General features: G+C 51.0%; 1 protein-coding gene across 1 annotated transcript in view; it reads right to left on the bottom strand.

The window, feature by feature from the left end:
* Positions 1 to 20,120, bottom strand: part of SYN3 (synapsin III) — a 387,944-nt gene extending 367,824 nt beyond the window's left edge. Inside the window, 1 exon segment of the mRNA XM_059681741.1 lies at positions 20,010 to 20,120. The gene's annotated coding sequence lies outside the window, so the exon portion shown is untranslated.
* Positions 20,121 to 20,481: the final 361 nt, after the last annotated feature.

Below are 20,481 nucleotides of genomic sequence, written 5' to 3'. Positions count from 1 at the left end.
TGATCCCCACTGTGGAGCATGTAGGAGGCAGCTGATCATTGATTCTCTCAACATTGATGTTTCTATCTCTCTCCCTTTCTTTCTGAAATCAATAAAAATATATTTTTAAAAATATTGGAGGGACCTGAGAGATTATTTAACAGTCCCTTCTTTAGGAAATCTGGTCAACCTTACACTGGTGGGAATTCCCCACCCTCAGAAGCACCACCTCATTATCCTTTGAACAACTCCAATGCCAAAGTCTCTTCCTGTAATTCCTCCCCACTTCAGGCCCCAGGGGAGCTCAGTCTGGTAAAGGGAAGCAGATAACGAACAAGTGAACAAGTAAGTATTTATGAATTAGGATAAGAGTCAGAAATACACAGAGTGCTGTCACAGAGATTAAGACAGGGAGGGGCAGGGCAGGCCTCTCTGACACCTGAAGAACGAGGGGAAAGAGAAGTGCATATGCAAAGGCCCTGAGGTAGGAACGAGCTAGGCAATTTGAAGAGTAAAAGGAAGGCCACCCCAACCAGGAAACAAGAAGATTTTTATAAGAAAACTAGAGGCGCGGTGCATGAAATTCATGCAAGGGGCTCAGCCCTCGCAGCCCCGGCTGCCTCGCGGCCCCATGGCCCCTCGGTCCTGCCCACTGGTCGTTCCGTAAGGTCGTTCTGCCATCTGGTCTAATTAGCATATTAGCTCTTTATTATATAGGATGTTTAGAAAAGTAAAGACGGGCCAGATCACGAAGCAATTATGCTGAAAATAATTTTTATGTCAATCCAAGTGTGAAAGTAAGCTACTGGAGGACTATAAACAAGAGAGAGATAATCCAGTCCATCTGGTTACTGTGTGGAAAACACTGGAAGGAGCCAGACAAGTTAGGGATTGCTACCATAATGACAGATATATGTCATCATACATTTGTCCAGATCTACAGACAGGACAACCCCAAGAGTGAACCAGAATATAAATTATGGACTTCGGGTGATTACGACATGTTAATGTAGAATCATCAATTGTAAAGAATGTACCGTTCTGGCCCTAACCGGTTTGGCTCAGTGATAGAGCGTTGGCCTGCGGACTCGAGGGTCCCAGGTTCGATTCCAGTCAAGGGGATGTACCTTGGTTGCGGGCACATACCCAGTAGGGAGTGTGCAGGAGGCAGCTGATCAATGTTTCTCTCTCATTGATGTTTCTAACTCTCTATCCCTCTCCCTTCTTCTCTGTAAAAAATCAATAAAATATTTTTTTTTTTTAAAAAGAATGTACCGTTCTGGTGGGAGGTACTGATAATCGGTGAGGCTATGCATGTGCAGGGGGCATGGGGAATAGGGGCAATCTCTGTACCTTCCCACTCCACAGGTCTCTGAGCAGACCCGAATAAAATGCATGAAGTGACTTATCTAAATACTTAAGTTTTAGGCCAATGGAGTAAAAGAGACCTTTTTGGTATACAGTTCTATGAATCTGAACACCTTTGTGTAACCAGGGTACAGAGCAGTCCCATCGCTACACATGGAATTGCTCTGTTATCTTCAGAGTGCTCTGTAGATGTCTATGGCATGGAGTTTCATGGGGTAACACCTGGATCTCCTACAAAGGTACATGAGATAGGTAATACTCAGGGCCCGGCACATTCCTTAGAACAGTAACAGAAGAAGATCAACTCCAATGATGGAACCTGCTCTTCAGCTGCCTTTGCGCCGGCTGCCCCTTCGGCTGAAACACTCCCTATGGAACCCCGCATGGTTCCCGCACTCATCTCCTTCAGATCTTTGCTCCAATGTCGCCTTCTCAGCGAGGCCTCCCCTGGCCACCCAGCGCTAGACCGTCTGGTCCTCTGGATCTCTCCTACTCTGGTCTGCTTGTTCTGTTTTCCACAGCATGCACTGCCTCCTGGAAACCACATAACTGGCATTTATTTTGCTGCCGGTGAGTCTCTGCTCCCTCTGATAACATGCAAGCTTCCGAGAACAGAGTTCCTTGTCGGCTTTGTTCACCACTGCGTCCCAAGCACTTAAAACAGTGCCTGGCACATAGTAGGGCTTCAATAAATCTTTGTCGTGTGAACCTGTTTAAAAACAGCAGTGAAATCAACCTGCCCTCTCACCTTCTGTTTGCGAAGACTAAATGTGTGATTCCACACAAGAAAACAGCTGTCACAGTGCCTGACACCTCAGCCTCAGCTGAACCAAAACTGAAATCATGCAAAGGGAATATCTAATTTCATCTGCTAGTGACTCTCCTCCCCACGTGAACACACCAAGACATAAACTGTCGCTCTCTCCATCCTCTGCTCAATGAGTGTTGGTTTTCTTTTCCCTCACCCATTAGGAAACAGCGTTTGGCTAATTAACAGCTGCGAACACCCCTTCTGCACAAGCCAAAAAGTTAAAAAATTCATGGAGACAACATGGGCCAGGCTTCAACACTATATTCATGAGCACAGGCCGCACGGGAGCCCAGGGTGTGCCCGAGAACCCAGAGGCTGGGCCATGAAAGTCGAAGAGCTAAGTACAGTGATGGCGAACCTTTTGAGTTCAGCGTGTCAGCATTTTGAAAAACCCTAACTTAACTCTGGTGCCGTGTCACATATGGAAATTTTTTGATATTTGCAACCATAGTAAAACAAAGACTTGTATTTTTGATATTTATCTTATATATTTAAATGCCATTTAACAAAGAAAAGTCAACCAAACAAATGAGTTCGCATGTCACCTCTGACACGCGTGTCATAGGTTCGCCATCACTGAGCTAAGAGATGCTCACCTTCCTGAATGAAGGTCAATCTCGCACCCGGCCAGGGAGTGGCTCCATCCCCACATACAGACCTGCCGGCCTCCCACCAGAGTGTGTGCTGTCTTTGAAGAGGTCAAGTCCACTCACCGCACACACAGGCCTTGCTCTCCTGTCAGGGGCAACACTGGTTCCCACAGGTGCCACACTGTGGGTCCCCAGACAAGGAGGACTGGGGCTTGGGAGCGAGGATTTGTGGTGGAGCGAGCCCTCTGCACCGACAGCTCCTCCCCCTTGTTGGAAACTTTGTAGGAAAGTCTCCGAGAGATGGAGATAGGTGGGATTCTTCCATTTATTCGAGACCACCTCCCCGATCCAAACTACTTCCAAACAGAAATGCCCAAACAGGGTCAAATTAAAGCTCTTAACCTCAGTGGTAAAGCAACTAAAACTATGTTAGCCATGGAATAATCGCCCATTTACAAACAGAATGCACAGAGCTCCCCAGGCAGCACGTGTTATCTGACAATCACACCAGCCAAACTGGTTCATCGAGACCTTCAACCAAAGTCCATGTCAAAACTCTAAAAGAGGCCCTTGATAACCTCGGGCCTGGAGCTCTGTGACTGCTGTCCATGACAGGCCCTTCAGAACACAAAAAGGAGCTTTTTAGTGATGTTAACTATATATAGAACAGCCTAAGGGACCAAACAACCAAAAGGCCGGTTGCTATGATGTGCACTGACCACCAGGGGGCAGATGCTTAATGCAGGGGCTACCCCCTGGTGGTCAGTGTGCTCCCACAGCCAACCTCCTGTGGTCCCTCCTCCTGGCCGGCCAGCCCCAATTGGCCCCGATCACCCCAATCACCAGCCAGGCTGAGGGGCCCTGCCCATGCACGAATTCGTGCACCGGGCCTCTAGTTGTAATATAAACCAAATGTGACTTTGTGAGTATATTTCACAATATGGTTCCTAGGTATTTTCTTCTAAGTGGGGCCTGGAGAGATGCCCACCTTGGTGATCACGTAGAACATGGGCCACTCTGGGCAGCACCATCCTCTGAGGGTGAGCAGCTCAGCCTCCGTCACCCCTTCATATTCACATCAGTCAGGCTCAAACCCTGAAGATAACATTTCCCTCATTGTCCCCCCCTACATCTCTTAAGTGGCTCCAGAACCCCATGCCACCACTCTCCTCCCCTCCTTGCCAGGCCACCCTCAGATCTCACAGGTGCATGGGCTAGACCCCACAGGAGGTGGGGAAGGGACAGACCCCGCCATCCCTTCCCCACCTCTCAATCTTATGAGATACACACCATGACGAACACCATCTTCATTTCACAGATGTGGACACTGAGGCCAGGCAGGTAAAGTGACTTGCCAAGGCCTTAAGTCAGGGTCAGCGGTGGAGAAGGGACTCAAACCTAGTGGGTCCTGGGTCCAGTTTCAACTACAGTGTGTGGCTTTCCCGAGACATGGACCAGATCAGAACAGACAGGGATAGGACACGTGGGGAGCCCAGACATAACACGTGGGGAGCCCAGACGTGACACTCTGCTGCCCAGAGAAAGGCAGTCTTCTCAGGACCACCATGGCCAGATGTGTGGCCTTCACTTCCAGTCTCCAGGCTGGATGCTCCATGACATCTGCTGGACGGAGGGAGGGAGGACGCTAGCAAGGACTAGAAGCCAGGAGAGCCCACAGGGAAGTATGATAACAACCATGAGGATGATGGTGTTGGTGGTGGTGTCAGTTACCATTTACCAAAACTACTTGAGGAGCCAGGGGCTGCACAAGACCGGCCCGTGGATGGTCCCCAACCATCACAACAACCCTGCCCAGGAAGTGCTATCCCCCCACTTCACAGAGGAGGAAACTGAGGTCCAGAGAGGATAAGTAATGTGCTCTGGGTCGACCTGTCATAGTAATCACAGCTTCTCCAGGCACTGCTCTAGGCACCTGATACATATTCACTCATGCCATCCTCCCTCCAGCCTCATGAGATGTGTATGCCGTTCCACCGGCACTGCACAGCGGTGGGCACCGAGGCCCAAGTCATGCTGCTGAGAAGTGGCAGGGCTGCGATTCAAACCCAGGCAACCTGGCTCCGGCGAGCATGGCCCTAATCACAGGCAGCGTGCCCCTCCGCGGTGCTAGGATGCACACCCCGGTCTGCATGGGGCAGGGCCTACGGATCGCCCATCACCTGCGATGCCTCAGGGCTCCATGAGCCTGGGCTCTGTCCGCCTGGCACGACTTCCCGTTGCTCTCCTACATTCCAGGGCTGGTTCTTCCTTCTGACTCAGCTCCCCCTTCTCCTCCGCAGGCTTCCCTGACTGCTCTCCAACCAACTGGGACTAAGAGAGCTGCTCTGTGTCCCTGCAGAGCCCTGTGCACCTGCCACTGTGGGCTTGGGGGAGGGGCCGTGTCTGGCTTCAGACTCATTGAGTTGGAGACAGAGCCGGGCACCCGGGGTCAAGGAGAGATGCCAGCACTGCCAAGGTCTGGGAGCCAGACGGGGCCGTTCCTTTCTCCTGGATCAGAAAACACATGGAGCCATTAAGCAACCTTCCCCCTAGAGCAGCGGTTCTCAACCTGTGGGTCGTGACGCCTTTGGTGGTCGAACGACCCTTTCACAGGAGTCGCCTAAGACCATCCTGCATATCAGATATTTACATGACGATCCATAACAGTAGCAACAGTACAGTTATAAAGTAGCAACGAAAATAATTTTATGGTTGGGTCACAACATGAGGAACTGTATTTAAAGGGCCAGAAGGTTGAGAACCACTGCCCTAGAGACAAAGGAGACCTTGGGAGGCTCGCACAGGCCTAGGACGTACCTGAGGATGCAAAGGAAGGGCCAAACTGAGGGGACACAGCAGCCACCTGGAACACCCGAGCGGAGCGCTGACAGGTGACAGAGGGGTAGAGAGAGACAGAAATACAGAGAGACAGAGACAGACAGAGAGGAGAGAGAAGACACACAGAGAAAGAGAAAAAAAAGACACAGAGAGATAGGGCCTGGGAGACAGACAAAAAGAGACAGAGGTGGACAGGGATTAAACAGAGGGAGAGAAAGAGGCAGAAAAACAGACACACACAGAGGCAAGAGCAGAGAGACAGAGTGAGATAGAAAAGGGCAGGGAGACAGAGAAAGACAGAGAGAGACAGAGAGACAGGAAGACACAGAAAAAGAGAGATGGAGAGATACAGAGACACAAAGAGAGGACAGAGAGATAAAGAGACAGAGGCATAGAGGGAGACAGAGTGAGACAGAGATAGAGGGATAGATGGATGGATGGAGGGATGGATGGATGGAGGGATGGATAGATAGATAGATAGATAGATAGATGATAGATAGAGAGGGAGACAGAGTGAGATAGAGACAGAGACAGAGACAGAGACAGAGACAGAGATAGAGATAGAGATAGAGATAGAGATAGAGATAGAGAGAAGTGAGGAGGTACCACTGCTGAGACCAGGCTGTGAGCACTGCAGCCATCGATCTTATCACCTCCATTGCCGGGCCTCCTGCCTGAGCTTCCACGGCAGGCAGCCCGCCCGGCGGCGCTTCTAGTGCCCAGGTGCCACCTAATGAGGAACTGAGCAAGTTCACCCTGGAGGGCAGCGAAGCACAGCTCGTAGGCACCTTAAACGTATCACGTCCTGATTTCCCGCCACCTCCCCCACCCCACGCTGCGCCTTCCCACCCTCCCGCCTCAGCAGACGCCCGCCTCAGGCGTTAAGCAGGAAATGTGGGGAACCCCATTCCTCCTGTCCAGCCTCCCACACTCGGGCAGCGACTTCTCTCCAACACAGCCTCCAGCCCCGCTACTTCTTCCAACCCCACAGTCGCCACTAGAGTCCAAACCAGGGGTGGGCCAACTTTTTGACCCGAGGGCCACAATGGGTTCTTAAACTGGACCAGAGGGCTGGAACAAAAGCATGGATGGAGTGTTTGTGTGAACTAATATAAATTCAAAGTAAACATCATTACATAAAAGGGTACGGTCTTTTTTTTTTTTAGTTTTATTCATTTCAAACGGGCCGGATCCGGCCCACGGGCCGTAGTTTGCCCACAGCTGGTCCAAACCAGCGTCATCTCTCACCTGGACCAAAGCGGAAGCTCTCCTAGGGCGTCCCTGCCTCCCCATCTGCTCCCCTGACACGCCTGGGCCCCCGCCAGGCTGCCCTTCCCCAGGTTCCCCCAAGTCGAAATTCCCACTACACACCGACACCCCTCACAGGTCACCTCTTCGGTGAAGTCTTCCCAGCTTCTGCAAGGGTTTCTCGTGGTTGAACAATCACCAATGCGAATGATGTTGGTGCTCGCTAACCACAGACCACCTACTTCGGGGATGGGAGCCGAGCCAGCTGCATTTTTAAGAACCAGCTGATTCGTATACACACTAACATGTGAGAGTGGCCGCCCAGAGAGCAGGCCCTGCAAACCTTACACTTTATAATTTCTCCATCAACTGCGCTCCCCCAATTCTTTCCACATGATCTCTGCAAGCATACCCGGTCATATTCCAGGTGAACTGCTTACAGTAAAATTCCTCTCACTTCACTGTGAGCTACTTGAGGGCAGAGAGCATGCCTAAATTATACTTATACTGGAGGCCCAATGCATGAAATTCGTGCAAGAGTAGGCCTTCCTTCCCCCGGCTGCCGGCACCGGCTTCCCTCTGGCACCCAGGACCCGGGCTTCCCTCGCAGCCCTGGATTCGTCCAGAAGGTCGTCCGGAAGGACATCTGGTCTAATTAGCATATTACACATTATTATTGTAGATTCTCAGCAGTTTTGTCATCCTTGACTCCTCTTTTCCCTCACATTCTACACCCATCCATCACCAAGCTCAGACAGCTCTACTCTCAAAAGATTTGATGTTGACCACTTCTCACCTCTTCCACATGAATGCCCTTAGTCCAAACTGCCATCATCTCTCCCCATGGACTCCTGCACTAGTCCACTCACCGATCCCTCTGCTTCCACCCTGACCACTGCAGCTCCCTTCCCACAGCTGTCAGAATGTTCCCTTAAAAAAATAAATTACATATTTACAAATCACATATTCAAGAAAGCACTGATACCCAGAAGACATAAAAATACTCAAAACTCAACAATTAAAAACACACACACAAAAGCAATTTTAAAAATTGGGTATGAGATATGAATAGATACTTCACCAAAAAAATTACATAAGGTTGGACAATATACTTGTGCAAGATATTCAACATTGTTAGCCACTAGGGAAATGAAATTTAAAACTATGGTGAGATACCACTGAACTATTTGAATGGCTAAAATAAAAAATACTGAAACTGCCAAGTGCTGACAAGGAAGCAGAGCAACTGGAATTTTCACACACTGTTGATGGGAACACAAAATTACATAGCCACACTGGAACTGAGTTTGGCAGTTCTTATAAAGTTAAGTGTAAATTTGCCATAGGTCCCAGCAATCCAACTCCTGGCTGTTCACAAATGTTTATAGCAGCTCTATTCATAATCATTAAAAGCTGGAAACAACTCAAGTGTCCTTCGAGGGGTGAACGGATAGACACATTGCGTTACATCTATGGAATGGAATACTAACTAGCCAGCAACAAATGTGAATGTTGATACCCACAACAACATGGATGAATCTGAGAGATAGTGGGCTAAGGAAAGAAGCTAGTTTCCAAAGTATGATTCTATTGATATGGCACTCTCAAAAAGACAACACACTAGTGATGAAAGTGACTAGGTGTCAGATGTTAGAAGTGGGGGCTTTGTGACTATAAAGGGGCAACAGAGAGAGGTTTTTGGGTGATGGAACCATTCTGTGTCCTCATTGTGGTGTTGGTAGTCCCATGAATCTATACATTTGTTAAAAGTCATAGACCTGAACACCAAGACAAAGTCAATTTTACCCTGTGGCGATTTAAAAAAATCAAATCAATTAAAAGAATAAGCCGAAGCAAGTAAGCTCTTTCCTCAAAACCTCCAACTGAGAACAGAACCCAAACTTCTCCCCACAGCCCAGGAATCTCCACCAGACCTGGTTTCAGGTACCTTTCTAGTCACATTTCAAAATCCTCCTTCTTATGCCTCTTTACCTACCCCGAGGCTCACTCGCTGTTCCCTCTGCCTGGAATTCTTTTCCACAGATATTTCCAAAACCCCTTCCCAAACTTCATTCCTGCTTCTGCTGAAATATTGACTCCTCAGAAAAACCTTTTTTAACTGACTTTTCTATAATGGCATCTTCCTATGCCTTTGCTATTTCATTTTTCTTCATGACACTCACGACCGACATCACACGTCTCTGGTTTATGGTTACTTTCCATTTCCCCACCGGAACACAGATCCACGAGGACAGGGATCCTCTCGGGACTCTTCATGGATACATCCCCTGCTCCCAGGACACGGCCTTTCACAGGGTAAAGACTCCCATACATACCTGTTAAATGGATTCATGAGTAAACCCCAGGGATGAGCAGTCAATGATGACATTCCCAAGGCTCTGAGCTTAGAGCCATACTTTGATCACCTGCCCACTTGGTCCCTGAGTAGAGCAGCCCCAGGCCAGAATATTCAATTTGCTATTGGTGCTTTGAAAATGGATTCAGTTCCACCGCTCCCTTCTAAGTGCTGCTTCTTCCAGTGCTGGGCTAGGTACCTGGCAGGTGGATGAGCTGGGAAGGGGGCAGGGTTGCAAGCAAATGCATTCTTAGGGTAACCCTCACAGGAGGGTTACTGAGGGTGAGTGGGACGCTATGGAGAGGTGCCCCTAACCTGGGCAAGGAAGTTTGAGGTGAGACGAAAGACAGGAAAAAAATAAATAAATGGGGGGAGGGGACCTACCTCTACGTCTCTGCAACACTTTCCCAAGGTGAGCAAACACGCTAGCATGTACAGAACACCTGCTCTAAATGTTCCAGACACTCTCCAACGGTCCTCAGGTAAGCGCCCACCCACCCTTCAAGGCAGGTTCTACTGATCGCATTTTCATCAATGAAAAAGCCAGGCACAGAGAGGTGATGGAGCATGTCCAGGGTCACACAGCGATAAGGAGCGTCTGGTCTTTTAAACTCAGGTGCGTGTAGCTTCCAACCCCATTCCTTCTCCACTTTGGATCTTAGCAGCAATATTCAGGGGCACGAGGGTGAGCACTGGCCAGAGAGAGAGACCAGAGGGACCAACCTCAAGCAGGAAATGCCAACCTGGACACGGGGACCGGCTCTTCTCTAAAACTTTTCAAAGACCAGCACAGACACGTCGGCTACAGCAGGATGCTGCCCACCTTCCAGCAAGCACGTCCTGAGGATCCACTCTGCGATAGTTCCCGAGCTCAGGGCTCCCACATAACTCTGTCTTTTCATTCTCATCACCGTTAAAAACCCTGTGAACATGGATGAAGGCACCCAAGCAGGATGGTGGACCCTGCAAGCAAGCGAGGAACCTCAGAATCCCCCACCCCCCACTCCATGCCAGTCAGAAATTCGACAGCTGCCTTAAAGACAGAACAGCATGAAGACCCAGACAACTGCAGAAAGGCTTTCTTTTGCTCTTTCCCTTTTAAAAATCACCGTTCAGGGTGGCATACCCAAAAATCAGGTATAATGCCATTTGGGGGCAATTAAACTATTTTCACAGGTGTTTTGGCTATGGATGATTTTCACATTGTACTACAGCTTTGGAACCTAGAGGAGGAATAAGCCACAACCTGGCAAGGCCCCAGGCCTCCTGGCATGTACTCCTTCTTGACAGATAATCAAGAAATCTCAGGTCTAGACAGGATGCTAGGGGCTCCCAAGTGCTGCACGTCTGATGACAGGGCACAGAAGGTAGACAGCTCCACCACCTGCACACTCTTCCTCGAATGGCCTGCTATCTGCTCCCCTCCAACTCTACCCATTGCCACTGGCTTTGCTCTCCCACCCTGCAGAAGAATTATAGCTCCTCTTTCCTATGACGATCATTTGAATATTTGAAGCCTGGTATTAGGATGACTCTTTCTTATCATTATAGGGGTCAAGAAAAAGGTGGAGAACCTGCACTGTGCTTTTTAAAAATATATATATTTTTAATTGATTTCAGAGAGGATGGGAGAGGGAGAATGATACAGAAACATCAATGATGAGAGAGAATCATTGATTGGCTGCCTCCTGCCTGTTCCCCACTGGGGATCAAGCCTGAAACCAAAACCAGGCATATGCCCTGACTGGGAATCAAACCTGGACCTCCTGGTTCGCAGGTCAATGCTCAACCACTGACCCACTCCGGCTGGGCTGCGCTGTGCTTTTGGGTGATGACTGGATGTTTTTTCTTTCTGGGTGGACATCTCTGCACATCCACGACAGTGACAGCCACCTCCCTAGGAGGCAGCTCCACAGTTGGGTTAAGTTCCACGTTTTGCTGGCTGTGACCTGGAAACGTGCAGCTTCGTTGGGAAGACAAAGAACAGAGACCACATGTCCTGTGGCAAGTGCTCTTACAGTGGGATGAGTTAGGTGCCAGGCACACGCAGGGAGGATGGGTGGGCCTCAGCCCACCCACTGGGAAGGACTGCTGACCTGTGAGCTTGAACCTCATGAAACACAGCTTACATCGGAGGCCCTTCAAGGAGACTCAGGTCTCAGAGGCGGCTTGCCTACCACCCGCTGTCATGTCCCAGACGCCTGCCAAATGCCAGGTGTCCAGCAGCTAGCTGTCCAACGCGTCTTACTCTCATCCTTTGGCACTTCGAAGGGGCCTGAAGGTGAGAATAACTAAATCAAATGATCTCAAAGCTCTCAGATGAGGATTTTCAAAAAAACTCATTAACAACAATACAACTTCAAACACCTATGACCAGGAGTCGTGGTCCCCATCCCCTGTGGTCCCTCAGCTCCCTGAGTGACATGGAACAGGTCCCCTAACTTTCTGGGACCTCTCTTTTCTCAGTGATACACTGAGGGGTCTGGAAGGTCCCTTTCGGACCCAGGGTTCCCTAATCCTCTTTTGTCTCAGACAGGAAACTGGATAATCCACAATAATCTGGCTGAACTCGTCAACCCTCCGATCAGTGCGTGATTTCCAGCAGAAAGAAGAGCACAAAGGAAGCAAAGGGGCATGAGAATCCAGCTCCAGCCCTTCCATTACCCTGCCAGGAACCGCCAGCCCAGCACCTGCTCCTGCACCGGTTCAGATACCGGTCTCCACATTTACCAAGTGATGATCTCGGGCAAGTCACTGAATCTCCGCCAGCCTTGTTATGCACATCTGTAGATCAGGCTAATCCCACCTAATCCCAGGGCTACTGGGAGGGAGAAGTCCACTAAAATGTGTACAAGTGCCCAGCACCCACAGGACATGCTGCTTGTCCCCTTATTCTTTACCCACCCAACCCACTTAATCAACAGACTCAGTTTCCAGAGGCTTCTTGCAGCCCAAAGCACAAGGCAGACAGAGCTACAGGGGCTCTAAACGCCAGCCAGTCCCACTCCCTCCTCCCTCTGTGATTGACAAAGGAGGCTTGGAGAGGCTCCGTGACTTGCCGCAGGACCCGCAAGCTCTTCAGCAGCAAAGCCCGACCCAGAACACGGGGTGGCAGACCCCAACGGTCATACGAGACACAGAGAGAACCTGTCCCTGAGGAAACTCCCCACTTACAACCAAATTCTGAAAAATACAATGAAACAGAACTTTGTTTTTTGGAGGGCTGCAAGAGAGAAGTAGCATCATCTTTGTCTATGAGTTACCCGTGAAATAAAGGCCAGAGGTTCTTGCTAGCAAGCAGCCTCCCCCAGTTCCTCAGCTCCCTGTGCCCCTCCCCACTCTGCTCCTGCAGGGTTGTTTTTAAAATATATTTTATTGATTTTTTGCAGAGAGGAAGGGAGAGGGATAGAGAGTTAGAAACATCGATCAGCCGCCTCCTGCACACTTCCCACTGGGGATGTGCCTGCATCCAAGGTACATGCCCTTGACCGGAATCGAACCTGGGACCTTTCAGTCCGCAGGCTGGCGCTCTATCCACTGAGCCAAACCGGCCACGGCTGCTCCTGCAGTTTACACCCTGAGGCAGACATGCTTGCACCAGGATCCTCTCTGGGGGAGCTGAGAAGTCTCAGCCCGGAGCAACTGGTCCCCCACCCGTCAAACACAACCAACCAAACCGTCACACCTGCGCTGTCCATCATGCCAAAGGAACTCCTCTTCCACACCCTAACAGCTCCAGCGGGAGACAACTAGGAAGGTGCTCACATTCATGAAGGCACACGATTATGCCAGGGTCAGGGACCGGAAGGCCCCTGCAAAGACATGATCAACGCCCCTGAGACCACTCAGGTGTTTCTGCAGGAAGCTCAGGCCACAGTCTACCACGGGCGGGCGCGGGAGCACTGAAGGGGGAGCCCAGACAATGTAAGGAGGGGCCTGGGAGGCACTCCCTCCGATTCCAGCAAAGCCCGCCTGTCAGGGAGCATTTGACAGAGAGGACAAGAGCATGCCTGCTCATAGCTCCTGGCAGCACACTCCCAGCAGGCATCTCCCAGACCTCCGAGAGCCCTAGCCCAAGCCTCACCTGGTGCCGTGGAGCAAACAGACCCAGAGAGGGAGACCGTGGTGCCCAAGCTCCTACCGCATGCCTGGGCAGCCAGGGCATACAGCCAGCGCCTGACCTTCCTTCTGGAGCTATTTCCTTCCAACTGCCCCCAGGCTCCCCTCTGCCAGGCCCCCTCCCTCTTCCCAAACCCTGAGCTCACCTCCAGGTCTGAGGGTCCCGCCAGGTTAAACAGCGCTCAGAAGCAGGTGACAGATTAGCAACTCATCCAGGAGGACCCCTGTAAGGCCAGAGCAGCTGGGCCCTGCCTGTCCCCAGTGGCAAGGGGAGACTGCAGTGCCCAACTTTGCAAGGGCTCTCTCTTCCCTGAGCGATCCTCCTCCTGCACCCCCTCCTCCCCCTCCCGGTCCTCCTCCGTAGTACTATGGAGACACGTGCTCTGCTTGGGGGGAGGCGGGGAGGGAAGTGCAGCTGTGTACTGGAAGGAGCGAGGCAACAAATCTGCTGCCCTGTTACATACACTCACACCTAGCAGGCGAGGAATGGGGAAAAATAGCTCTATCTGCGGCCACAGAATTATTAACCCGTGCACTCCAGCTCTGCTCCTCAGGCAGCTGAAGCCAGAGAAACAATACGCTTAACCAATGGAGTGCCAGCCAGAGACATTACATCATCAGCCAGCACCGCCATTGGCTCATAATTCCTAGAACACCAGTCTGCTTCTAGGTGCTTAACCCTTTCCCATTCGCCATAGCAGGGACTCTAAGCCAAGGTTCCTGGACCTTGCTTTTATCAGGATTGTCTGGGGGTGCTTTCTAAACATACAGATCACGCAGATTCTTCAGGGGGAGCAGGACACCTGTATTTTAAATCGTGTGCAGAGTGTGGGGGACCACTGGTCTATGAAACTCTTCCTCTCCAACAGGTAAATGAGATAACGTTTTTCTGAGCATATATGAGGACCTCCAGCCCAGTACTTTACAGTATCATCTCATTTATTTCCTACACTGAGCAGCAGACGTTCTTGGCTTCGTTACACAGGGATGAAAAGTAAGGTTCAGAGAGAATAAAAGTCCCTTGTTCATGGTTCTGGAAGCCGGGCTGTCTGCACCCGACCTGGCTACCCCATTGGAAGCTCCCACTTGAAATCAAACCCAGCCATTTGTTCTACCTATTGCCTCCAGGGTTACAGGAAGTATAGACCCTCTCGAATTGTAAACGCCAGTGACCTGTGAAGAACTGGGGGGTGAAGAGAATGAATTCCCACAGGAGGGAGTCAGGGATCACGAACCCTCCGGAGAATCATTCTCTTTCTCAGACTCAATCCTTCTGCTGCAAATCTCAACTTAGCTGTCACTTTCTCTAGGAAGCATCCACTCACCCCCAAACCCAGGACAGATGCCCCTGTTCCAGGCTCCGACGGTCCCTGTATCTGTTGGCTGCAGCTGCTTGTTTACCTGGTACACCCCACAAGGGTAGAGAGCCATTTCCACTTTGTCCACCAGCATCTGCCCAGAACAGTGCCTGCCACATGTGAGGACTCAACCAGGACTACAGGAGGCAGGTGGGGAGGGAGAGGGGGGAGGGAGGGAAGGAAGGTAGGAGGAAGGAAGAGGGGACAGTGGACAGTGGAAGGAAGAGGGAAGAAGAAGGGGGAGGGAGGGAGGGAAGGTCTTTACTTAAGTTCGAAAAGGCATCATGCTGAGATGGGAAAGGTAAAGGCCTGAAGCCAGGGACCCCATATGAATACATGACTGACCTTGGGCAAGTTCACTTTGGGGTCAACTGAAAATGAGGACCATAGCATCTTTCTCGTGTGTTTAAATGGAAGAATGAGCCAGGCTGGAATGTGCTCCTCTACATTCTCTCCCCCTCGGTCTCATGCATCTTGTTGGCTGGCTTCTGACTGCTGACAACTCCCGCATGTGTCCCTCCAGCCCAGACTCCGCCCACCTCGGGTTCCATGTCCAGATCTTGAGCATCTCCAAGAAAGCATTTGAATTTTCTCCCCTAACTCCAACTTTCTCCTAACCCAGTCTCCTCCACTCTGACTGGTGCTCCCTTCCACCCAATCTTTTTTTAAAAAAAAAATAAGTGAGGTGACATTCATATAACATAAAAGTAACCATTTTAAAGTTAATACATTCATAATGTGTGCAACACCACATCTATCTGATTCTAAACATTTTCATCACCCCAACAAGGGTAAGGGGAACCCACTTACCCTTTAAGCAGTTATGCACCCTTTATCCTTTCTCCCAAGCCCATGGCAAACCATGAAACACCAATCCATTTTCTGTCTCTACGGATTTACCTATTCTAGATATTCTATCTATAATAATAAAAGTGTAATATGCTAATTAGACCAAACATCCAAACGACCTTCCAGACGTCCTTCTGGACGACCTTCTGGATGAAGCTGGGGCTGTGGGGGACAAGGCAAGCCACCGTGGCTGCGAGGACCGAGCACCTGGCACAAATTTCGTGCATCGGGCCTCTAGTATATACATATAAAAGTCTAAGCGACCGAACGACCAAATGACCGGTTGACTGGTCACTGACCACCAGGGGACAGACGCTCAATGCACAGGGTGGGGCTCCCTCCTGTCTGGATTGAGCCTGGGGTTATCATGCTGAAACCGGCTCTCTGACATCCCCCAAGGGGTCCAAGATTGCAAGAGGGCACAGGCCAGGCTGAGGGACCCCACCGGTGCACAAATCTGTTTAAATGGCCTCTAGTCCTATATAATAAAAGGCTAATATGCAAACTATCCCCACAGGAGTTCGACCAACTGGGAGTTGAACTGCTCACTATGATGTGCGCTGACCACCAGGGGGTGGCACGGAATGAAGGAAGGCCCCGGCTGGCAGCTGGAAGGCCCCAATTGGCCGTGATCACTGGCCAGGCCTAGGGACCCTACTTGTGCACAAATTTCGTGCACTGGGCCTCTAGTTTCATATAAAGGGAATCATACACTATGTGACCTTTTGTGACTGGCTTCTTTCATTTAGAACAGTGGTTCTCAACCTTCCTAATGCCATGACCCTTTTAATACAGTTCCTCATGTTGTGGTGACCCCCAACCATAAAATTATTTTCGTTGCTACTTCATAACTGTCATGTTGCTACTGTTATGAATCATAATGTAAATATCTGATATGCAGGATGTATTTTCATTGTTACAAATTGAACATAATTAAAGCATAGTGATTAATCACAAAAACAATATGTAATCATATATGTGTTTTCCGATGGTCTTAGGCGACCCCTGTGAAAGGGTCGTTCGACCCCCAAAGGGGTCGTGACCCCCAGGTTGAGAACCACTGATTTAGAATGTTTTCGAGGTTCAGATGTAGCATGTATCAGCACTTCATTCCTTTTATGGCTAATATTCCATTGTGAGTTTGTACCACATTCTGTTTAATCCATTCATTTGTTGATGGACACCCAATGTTAAACCAAAAGACAATCCTTGATCCTTCCCTTTACTCTGTACCTCAAGTCTAATGTACCAAGTCCTATACATTTGACATCCAAACTATAGCTCCAATCCTACTTTTGTCCAATACCACTGCTATGGTGCAGCCAGGACACCAGCATCTCTCTCCTAACTGCAAATCTGTGACAAGATCCCATTCTTCTCTCTACTCCACTCTTCGCCTGGTAACTGTGTAAACCAGTTCATCCATTCACTTCTCCTCCATGGAGCTTGTCTCCCAGAAGCTCGACAGACAACAAACAAATACTGTAACACCCAGTCGTTACTAGACTTAAAATACTCCAAAGGTTTTCCACTGCAGTTTGAGGAAAATCCAAGCTCAGCACGGCCTTCCAAGGCCCCATCTACTTCTCCAAACTGCTCTCAGGCTGCTCCCCAGTCACGCTGAGCTCCAGCCCTCCACCTCGTGGTCCTTGAACAAGCTGTTCTCTCTGCCTCTTGGTCTTGCATTGCTGCATCAATCTCGTCCCTCCGATCTCTGTAAATATCACTCCTCAGACTGACCTTCCCCAGCCACTCTGTTAAGCAGACTCACCCTTCATCCATTTCAATCATTCAATAAACCTGTGCTAAGCATTGTGCTGGGCTCTTGGGATAAAGCAATGTCTGAACTCCTGGAGCCTTCGGACTAGTGGGGAGGACCACCAAAGGGATGGACAAGTGCCATAAAGGGAGAGTAAAAGGGAGGGACCTGCTTTACACAGGATGGTCCAAAAGGCCTTTCTGAGGAGGTTAGATTGAAACTGGGGGGTGAGAGGGACTCAGCTGGGAAGAGGTCCTATTACTCTCTATCTCATCCTGGCTGTGCAATGCAATGTTGCATCCTTCATGGTTTGCTTTTGAAGAAGCAAAGCATTTCATGTCCGTCTCCCCTCATAGTATTTCCAGCACCTAGGATAGCACCCACCATGCAGGAGGCACTGAATACTCATGGATTCAATGGATAATCGGATAAAAATGAATGAGTTAGTAAATCCACCAACGAAGTCACTTCAAGAAGCATAATAAATCATATCGTTTTGATATTTGTTGCTAATGATACTGATTTATTGCCAAAGGACTGTTCCTCTTTGGGGTTTTGGAAAACGGGGTTGCCGGTAAAATGAGAATAAAAGGACCTAACGTGGAGGATTACTGGATCGCTGGAGAGAATGCACAGACATAACAGGCAGCAGTAACAGGCAGCAGCAGTCACTGTGGCCAGTATGACTAACGGTTCTCTTTACAGAAGCTGATGTAGTCAACTAAACGCCAAAATCCATTTTCAGACGCAGTCGCGAAGTTAAAAGGTAAGAAAAATGAACACTTTAAAAAATGCCTGCTCTGCACCGGATACAGTGCAAAGCACTTCGTCACTTATCTCATTTACTTCCCAGCCCATCCTTCCAACGGCCTGCCTGGGAGAGCTCTCAGCCCCACCTGAGACCACGTGCTCCTTACTCCCCCAGCTGCAGGCAATGCTGTTTCACAGCTCACAGCTGAGTCCACCTTCAGGCACGGTCCTGCTGAAGGGGCGCCCGAGGTTACGCCCCTCTCTGGGGATAGCCTGCACCCACTGGCTGGTCAACGTGGGACTGCAAAGGCCTGGCCCATGCCCCAGGGCTCAATGGATTCTGTCACAGATCAACTCCCCCCTCCCCCACCCCAGAGTAAGACCACTCCCCAAGAATCCCCTACACACGAACACACGAATCTCAGTCTCTTATTCTTTTTTTTTTTTCTTCAGAGAACTGGACCTATGGCAGGTGGGTATGATGCTTTCCTTTGAAATCAGAAATCTGAGGTTCAGAAAGGTTGATCATGTCCCCCGGGCACCCAGCTAAAGCGACTTTCTGGTCTGTCTGACTCCCCAGCAGACCTTGCTCGTTACTACAGCCTCTAGTAGCCGAGGCTGCGTCTCTGTGAGACAGCGAGAGGGGTCAGGGAGAAGGGAACGCCAGCAGGTAGGAAAACGGAAGCAGGGGTGCCCTTCACGCTCCTCCAGGGGCCACCCCTGATGACAGAGGCGAGGTCACAGCTTCCAGAAACAACATGAAAATGACCGGCAGAAGCAGGCATCACATGGACCCCATCTCCCCGCCCTATTGAATCCATGGCTAGAAGGCAGGGAGGGGGGCTCCTGGGCACATGGGGCTTCCTTAAGAGGTCAGAGTATTTGCAGCCACATCCCCAAGAGTAGCTGCAACCAACCAGCTTTCTCCTGCTCCAGTCTCCATCGATTTTCCAGAACTGCCACAGGGACTGGGTCACTGCACAATTTTCCCACTGCCCTCCCTCATTCCAGAACAAAATTCTACATAGTCTAAGGCCACTTTTTAAGGTCCGTGCATGCTTTTGCCCCCTGTGGTGTTGACAGCTAATTTCCTATCCCAAATAGGCCCCCATCTTACTTGGTTGTCTGACGCAGGATTATCTGGGCACTGAGCTTTCCACTTTCTTTATCTTTGCACAAGAAAATCTATCTGGACTCCCTGCCATCCCATCCACTCCCAACACACACAGCTTTCAGCCAGGAAAATCCTCCGGCTCCTCTAGTGCCCACGCAATAGTCACCTCCTGCGTGAAGCCTTCCTGGCTAGCTCACGCTCCTCCTCTACACCTCAGTTCCCGGTATTCCAGTGCGCTTATACCTGCTCCTCCTCTCGTCCTTCTTGGCCCCACGAGCTCCTCCAAGGCCCTTCTGTGCGCCGCGAAGGCTTACTTAGCACAGTGTCTGGCCCACAATAGGAGCCAAATAAATGCTGAATAAATACACGGGGCGCTTGGCAGGGAAGCAAGCGCTTTGAGAGAATTTTCCTGCGCCCCAGGATGACTAGGAACAGGAAATAGCATGGCAAATCTGACCCCGAACCCCAGGGCAACAGGCCAGAAGGTTCTAAAGACCTACGCGGAGCAGAGGGACCGGTCGCTGCAGTCCCCGACTCCCCGCAAGCTCTTCCCCGGGCCCTGGCGCGGGGTGCAGATCATGCGAGGAGCCGCTACGCAGAGCCGCTCTGGCTCTGCATTCCCCGCACATGGACCCGTCGATCCTAGGGCCGGGCCGGGCCGGGCCGGGCAGCAGCAGCCGGGGAGGAAGCGTGGCGCGGCGGCTCTCGCCTAGCTCCGGGCCCAGCCGCGCGTCCGCATCCCGCGGGCTCAGAGCCGGAGCGCGCGCAGACGCCGCCAGTAGTCCCGGCTGGGGGGTGGGGTTGGGGGGTGGGGGACTCCTCGCTGCCAGACACCCTCCAAAGTCTACTTCGCTGCAGCGCTCTGCTTACCCGGGGAGCTGCCTGGAGCGCGGAGCCCGCGGGTGTCCTGGCCGCCGCGCCCGCCTGCGGGTCCTCTCCAGGTGCCGGCGCTCAGCCTCCGCACCCCTCGGCGCGGGAGCGTCTCCCCGCGGCGGCCCGGCCCCCCCGCGCCGCGTAGCCCCATTGGCCCTGGCATCCAGGCCCCGCCCCCCGATAGCCCCGCCTCTCCGCACCCGGGCTCCTCCCCTCTCCACGCAGGGGAAGTCGCTTCTAGCCTCAGTTTCCCCTGCCTCGGGCAGCCGGGTGAGGGAGTAATTCTCCATCCGGAGGGCGTCTAGGAGCCCCCGGGAAGTGCGAAGAGCGCAGTGTCCTTGGAAGCCGGCTTGGAGCAAGTCGCCTGGCCTCCCTGGACCTCAGGAGGCGCCTCTGAGAAAACTATGAGCCACCGTCGCAAAAGTCTCAGACAGTGTGCTGGGCACTTAGCCCCAGGGATGCAACAGGG

Source organism: Myotis daubentonii, chromosome 2, assembly GCF_963259705.1.
Source record: "Myotis daubentonii chromosome 2, mMyoDau2.1, whole genome shotgun sequence".
Lineage (NCBI taxonomy): Eukaryota > Metazoa > Chordata > Mammalia > Chiroptera > Vespertilionidae > Myotis > Myotis daubentonii.
The sequence above is the reverse complement of the archived record's forward strand: the minus strand, read 5'-3'. Positions and strand labels throughout refer to the sequence as shown.